This window comes from Talpa europaea (genome assembly GCF_964194135.1).
Source record: "Talpa europaea genome assembly, chromosome: 8".
Taxonomy (NCBI): domain Eukaryota; kingdom Metazoa; phylum Chordata; class Mammalia; order Eulipotyphla; family Talpidae; genus Talpa; species Talpa europaea.
The window spans coordinates 39631814-39637759 of NC_140075.1; the positions used below are offsets into that span (position 1 = coordinate 39631814).

At 42.1% G+C, this 5946-nt stretch overlaps 1 pseudogene across 1 annotated transcript; it reads right to left on the reverse strand.

Annotated features, from left to right (window-relative positions):
* Positions 1–2587: 2587 nt before the first annotated feature.
* LOC311175252 (large ribosomal subunit protein eL8-like) lies at positions 2588–5500 on the reverse strand (annotated as a pseudogene). Its single transcript has 2 exons — positions 5492–5500; positions 2588–3232 (listed from the first exon to the last, which is right to left on the reverse strand). The product of its transcript is annotated as a large ribosomal subunit protein eL8-like (transcript).
* Positions 5501–5946: the final 446 nt, after the last annotated feature.

A 5946-nucleotide genomic window follows, 5' to 3' on the forward strand; every position in this document is an offset into this window, starting at 1 on the left:
TATGTTCAGTAATGAAATTTACAATTTATGTTCAGTAATGAAATTTGCAACAAGAGAAAGTTGGTAAGAAATGGCAAAAATACCTTTGTAGAAAAAATATTAATAACACTTAAGGATTCAGAAGCAGACCAAAATAACTAATACTAATTGTTTTTTAAAAAATAAAATAAGAAATAGCAATCCATGAATAGTCAAAGTTGGAGAAGAATATGTGTGTCAGTTAATAGATGTCACGGTTTAGTCAGTAGTCCTTTTTATAATACAGTTGAAAGATTAGTTAAAAGCGTTAGTATTTTTTTTTTTTTATAAATAAGAAACATATTCGTTATCTACTTTAAAAATATATGGACGCGGGCCTCCCTGGTGGCGCAAGGGGTTGAGACGCAAACTACGAGGCTGTCCACTGCCACTGCAGCGCGGACTCAGTCCCCGGACAGGGAGCTGCCCATATGGCTCAGCAGACCTCTCTCAGCTGCCCACATGGCTCAGCAGTCTCTCCTGCTGCTCCTTTCAGCAGTGTATTTCAGTCCATCTGCCTGTTCTGTTCACCACTCTGTCTCTGGTGAATCCTCTTACCTCCCACACCTCTGGCCTGTACGCCAGTTCTTGTATGCACAAATAAATAAATCTTTAAAAATATATGTACATATATGGACGCATATAACCCACTTTATTAACTTCAAGGAGAGGCTTTTTTTGTATGGATCTCCATCTGATATTATATGATACAGAAGTTTCCAAATGTTCTTCAAATATGTGTGTGAGTGTTCTTTTTCATAAGACAGTAAGCTTAGTCTCCTTTAAAAATTCCAGATGGAGAGTACTGATCTGCCTGTAAACTTACTATCCCTTGAGACATTTTTAAGTTAATGTGTTTCAATCACAGGCCCATCACAAGTTGGCTTTGTGCCTTGCTCATAAATTCTAGTGCATGAGGAAGAAGGAAGAGAGGAGACAGTAAGAGTTGGAATCACAATATGGCGGGTAAAATATTATGTTCCTGTTTTAACTCATCCAGGAATAGAGTGAGTAGCATTTAAAGTCTAATGCCTGTCAGTGTATTTCAGAGTACCCAGGGCCTTCTAACTATTTTATATCTGGAAAGGCTCCTAGAAAAAGCCTAATTTGGTCTACTGCCACTTTGGGGCAGTCCTGTCTCAGGCCCAGTTGTTTACCTCAGCTGCCTCCTCTGGGTGTAGTTAAGTGGCCACCTGCTGACTGGGTTGGGAATTGCAGTTTCTCTACAGCTCTAGTAGCTTTGCAGTTCAGCTGTGGAATGAAAGAAATTATGTTAGCAAACCTCTCCCTAGGAGAGACCACCTTAATGATCCACTTTTAAGTCTGTCTCCTTGTCCAGAGCTTCTCTCGTGGAACCTTAAAGTCTCGCATTACCTAACAGAGTTACCAGGGGAATAAGATGAAATTACATAAAGTGGAATGGGTATTGTTTTTTAAGTCACACTCTCGAAATAGGTCATAGCAGAACTTTCTTAAGTGCAAATCTGCCATGAGATCAGAGATGTTAGTGTTAGGAACGACTTGGGAAACTGATAGTCCAAACCCTTCATTGCAAGAATGAGAAAATTGAGGCTCAGAGAGTAAAGAGAAGGGACTTTGTGGGTCTGTTATACTTGCACTGTTTTGTTTATTGACAGGTAGTGTCATTGGATTTCCATTTGGATCTAGCTCCCGGGGAAGCAAAGACGGATAAAGCACTAGGAGCACTCTGTCTAGAGGGGAGTCTTACTGGAAAGCAAGTAAAACAGAGTATGGAGGTGCAGTGGTCAGGCTGTGCAAAGGGCCTCCCCCCCAGAGACACTGGGTCCCGCACACAGCAACACACTTTCAAAAGTGCACAGAACACACAAAGTGTGGTGATTCCATACAATGGAATATCATTCATCTTTAAAAAGAAAGTAAATTCTACACATGCTATAACAGGGATGAAACTTGAACACATATGCTAAGTGAAATCAGGCACCAAAAAGACAAATACTGTATGATTCCACTTGTCTGAGGTACCTACACTAGCCAGAAAGTAGAGTGCTGATGGCCAGTGACTGGATGAGGGGCGGAGATGGGGAGGAACTGTTTAATGGATACAAGAGTTTCACTCTGTGAAGATGTAAAAGTTCTGGAAATAGGTGGTGCTGATGATTGTACAACCGTGTGAATGTGCTTAATGCTATGGAACTGTACACTTAAAAATGGCGAAAATGGTAAATTTTCCACTTATGTATTTTCCCACAACTTTAAGTAAGTACAAAGAAAGCAATGAGAATAAACCCACCGTAACCCCACACAATATGACATGAACTCGTAATATTGAGCAAAGGAAGCCAGACACAAAAGGATGAAGACTGTGTGTGCCCTTACTTAACCCATGTGTTAAAAATTACAGTGGTGGGCGCTTCTGGGGGAAGCAGAGACTGGATAGCCTGGACTTCAAGGGATCTGGTAATGCTTCAGTTTCTTTTTTCCAACAATAACTGACTTGTTTCCCCCAAAAAACCAACACTGGCTTAAGGAGAATTTCTATTATTTTTATATACAAAAGACATTACAGTGTGTATTTAGCCTAGGTGTATTAGGTGGTGGGCTTTTTAATCTTCTTCTTTGCTAGCTTGGCAATTCGGGCCACAGATTTGGGGTCTAGGACATTGCCTCCCCAGTAATAGCAGATCTCAACATATCTGTTACCGTAATTGGTACTGATAGCTTCCACCAGCTTAGCCAGGGCACCTTTGTCCTCCAAGTAAACCTGCGTGAAGGCAACGGTGATATAAGTCCTCCTGTGACCCAGATACTCCAGCCTGGCCTTCCCCTTGATAATGCAATAGGGAACCCCAGGACAGGCAAGAAGACAACCAGTTCAATGGGATCCACATCATACACAGTCACTACCAATAGAGCCTTCTTGTTCTCCATCACTTTGAAGACTGTTAAACCCTGTTCAAAGAATCGGTGGCTTCATAGTGGAGACACCCCCTTTGTCCGCATCTTTCTTCTCAGACCAGGTCAACCATCTCTGCTTCTTCTTGCTTGGTCTCTGTTCTGTACTCATGGGTCAGCTTAAGCAATTAACTAGCTGTTTGCAGCCCAAGGCCTGGGTGAACTGGTTAATGGCAGGAGGCACTTCCAGCTGCTTCTGGAGAATTGATCTTTGCCACTGCAGCCTGATGTAGCTGGGTCACTTGACAAAGCAGGTAATGTCCCTTTTGGGCTGGATGTCCTGTCCAGTGCCAAAATTCTTTTTTGTTTTAAGAGTTTTTTTTTTATTATTAAGATTTTATTTATTTATACAAGCACTGGCTACAGTCAGAAGTGCGGGAGGGTGAGAGAATTCACCAGAGCCAGAGCGGGGAACAGAACAGACAGACTGACGAAATACACTGCTGAGGGGAGCAGCAGGTGTCAGGAGAGGTTTGCACACCATGTGGGACCCTCACTGGTGGCCGGGGATCGAACCGGTGTTGCAGAAGCTTCGGGTAGCTTCGCAGCCCAGCGCTCAACTGCTATGCCACCAGGGGAGGCCCCAGTGCCAAAATTCTTGGGCCTTTTCTCAAACAAGGGATTTACCGCCTCCTGGCCTTCTCAATGGCCAGGGTTACCTTCTTCCCCTTGGCCTACTTTCCTTCCAGCATTGTGGGTGGCTGCAGGAGAGAGAACTGCTTCTGGTCTTGATCAAGGAGTATTCACTTTATTAAAATTAATTGCACTGTTTGTATATAATTTGTGCAGTTTTCTATATGTATGTGTTAAGCTTCAGATTTTGTTGTTGAATTATGGGACATAGACAACTGAAGAAGCATCCCATAAACCGTCATGGGAAGGGAAGTTGAATATTTGGGGGATGTTTAAAGTGGTTTGTAGTGTTCAAGTAGCTAAAGGAGTAGCTGTGGAAGAGAGAAATGACTTTGCTTATTAAAGAAGCGGTGGTGAGTGGAATGGCCGTGGTGAGTGGAAGGAAATGGCGGTGGTGAGTGGAAGGAAAGACATAATTCAAGTTTCATAAAGGATGCTTCGATTGTAGGGTTGGAATGGGATATGTCAGGAGATCACACAGTAAAGTGGAATGAACCCTAACTTCCACTTCCTTGGATTACTTATGTTGCTCTATTGAGTCTCAGTTCCACATCTGTAAGATAGGGCCGGTGTTAACCATCCCTTGTTGGGTTACTGTCAGAATTCATGATTATAATTACAGCACTCTGAGTGCACAGGAGGTAGAAAGTTAAACAGAAGGAGGACGACCTCCCGGCAAGGTATTAAAATATATATTCAAGCATTGATCCTTATCAAACCCAAGAATCAGTGATTCTTTATAACTTTCCCAAGGTTACATAGCTACTAAGTGGCAAGACCTTCTGTCCCTGAGATCAGTCTAGTAGGCTGCCTTAGGCAAGAGAGTTGCTAGGAGGCAAGCCATTGCCCATCAGGGTTAATTAAATAATCACACCAGCAATAGGCCCTGAGGGATAGGACTTGGTTCTCTTAAATTCTAAGTGTGTTCTGGAAAGTTCAAAGAGGGGAAAACCTGGGAAGGTTCTTCAAATGGTGGGCTGTGATAGACAGGTTACAGCTTGAAGATACCATGGATCCCTGTGTGTGGAGGAGATGCAGATGGGGAAATTATTTTTAAAAAGCAAATTGAGGAACAAATTTGAAAACAAACTCAGTCTCTCTCACCATTTTTCAGAGCCCAGCTCTTACTGGTAAAATGAATAAATCATAAGGTATAAATAACGGATGCTACTTTGAAAACCAGTTTCTTTATTTGTAGGCAAAAATAATAGACTCAATTTTCATATGCAAGAAAAATCTGGGTTAGTTTAGCACTTTGGGCTGTTTCTCCAAAGTCTTTCTTACCCTGACCCCAGGCTTCTTAGCCCTCTATTTCCAAAGAAGATCATTTGCTAGAGTAGGGTTTCTCAATTTTACTCTGGGCGTCCTGCCTGACCTCGCTTGAATATTTCTGTATTGGAGTTATGTCTTGCAAACAAGGAGAGTCCCTGTGACAACAGACCTGAGGAAACAGACACCTAGAAACAGTCTCTCTTTGTCTTAGGCATTATACACTCTAGTCAGGCTGACTCTTTGAACTTGTTTATTCTCTCCAGCTGCTCAAATGTTTTATCCTGGCCCTTACAACTTTCATATTGGATGAAAAAATAAATGGTATGAATTTAGCTTGCTATAGCTTTGGTCTTAGCCAAAGGAAAGAAATACAGCAACTTCGTTTTGGAAGTGGCAACTTACCTAAGCAGTCTTCCTCTTCAGACTAAAGTCCTTGGTAGAAACCAACATTACAGGTCAAGCCCACACAAAAACCTCGGATTTTAGTCATATGTCTCGCAAGGATGTTACATCATTTCTTAGTTTACCAAAAGGAGACATTTCTTGAAACAGAGGCCCACTGCCAACTGTTGCCTAAAGGTTTTGGGGATGATTTCCTTACTTGACTGTCTCATTGACAGGTTTTTCTTTTCACCTCGGCCATTGGTCCTTTTTTATGGGTGGGATACAAAACTGTTAGTTGTCTTATTTTTGAGATTCCAGGAAGTTTCAAGTATATTATGTTAGGGCCCCAAGGGAAATGAGGGCACACTCAAAATGAGTAATTTGAGGAGAGTATTACAAAAGGACTATTTAGAAAGGAAACAGAGTTTTGGTAGAAGCAACAAGGGATTGGACAGTATCTCAGGGTTAGTTACTGTGAACAAAGGACAGGTGGTAATAGTTACAGCAGTGATTCTCAATTTTAGTGTGCACCAGAATCACCCAGAGGGCTTGTTAAAATAGATTATTGGGCCCCACCCTGGAGTTCTTGCTTCAGTATGTTTGGAGTAGAACTAGATAGAGTCATCCCTCGGTATCTGTGGGGGACTGGTTTCAAAAACTCTTGCAGATACCCAAATCCACAACTGCTCAAGTCCCTTGTAATGG